Below are 1,025 nucleotides of genomic sequence, written 5' to 3' on the forward strand. Positions count from 1 at the left end.
AATTACAGAGAGAGAGGGAGAGACAGAGAGATCTTCTGTCCACTCACTCCTCAAAATCACAGTAACAGCCAAGGCTGGGCCAGGCCAAAGTCAGGAGCCAGGAGCTTCTTCTGGGTCTCCCTTGTGGGTGCAGGGGCCCAAGGACTTGGCCCTCCTCCTCCTCCTCCTCCTTCCTCTTCCTCTTCCTCTTCTTCCTCTTCCTCTTCTTCCTCTTCCTCTTCCTCTTCTTCTTCTTTTTTGACAGGCAGAGTGGACAGTGAGAGAGAGAGACAGAGGTCTTCCATTGCCGTTGGTTCACCCTCCAATGGCCTCCATGGCTGGCGCGCTGTGGCCAGCACACCGCGCTGATCTGAAGGCAGGAGCCAGGTGCTTCTCCTGGTCTCCCATGCGGTGCAGGGCCCAAGGACTTGGACCATCCTCCACTGCCTTCCCGGGCCACAGCAGAGAGCTGGGCTGGAAGGGGGGCAACCGGGACAGAATCCGGTGCCCCGACCGGGACTAGAACCCGGTATGCCGGCACCACAAGGCAGAGGATTAGCCTATTGAGCCACAGCGCTGGCATTGGCCCATCTTCTACTGCTTTCCCAGGCCACAACAGAGAGCTGGGTCGGACATGGAGCAGCTGGGAGTCAAACTGATGCCCATATGGGATGCTGGCACTGTAGGCGGCAGCTTCACTCACTGTGCCACAATGCCAGTCCTAAAATAAACTTCTTTACACATTACACAGCTTCAACTATTTTGTTATAGCAGCAGAAAATGGACCAGGACAGTAGCTGAACGAAGAAAGGCAGACAGAGGGTGCCTGGCGGGAGGTACGGGGAACAAGGACACAGAACCTGGACTGAAGATCTGCTGGCCTTCCGGCTGCTGGCAAGAAGCGAGAGGTCGTGTTCAGACACGTTCCAGAGGAAAGACAGGCAGGGAAACCTCCAAGCTCAGCTCCTACTGCCGCAGTAGAGTGACAGATTTGACCTATGAATCTACTTACAGAAAAACATTGAAATGCCACATTTCTGGCACGC

The sequence above is a fragment of the Oryctolagus cuniculus genome, chromosome 6 (assembly GCF_051225735.1).
Source record: "Oryctolagus cuniculus isolate XC-2025 breed Fujian yellow rabbit chromosome 6, ASM5122573v1, whole genome shotgun sequence".
Classification (NCBI taxonomy): Eukaryota; Metazoa; Chordata; class Mammalia; order Lagomorpha; family Leporidae; genus Oryctolagus; species Oryctolagus cuniculus.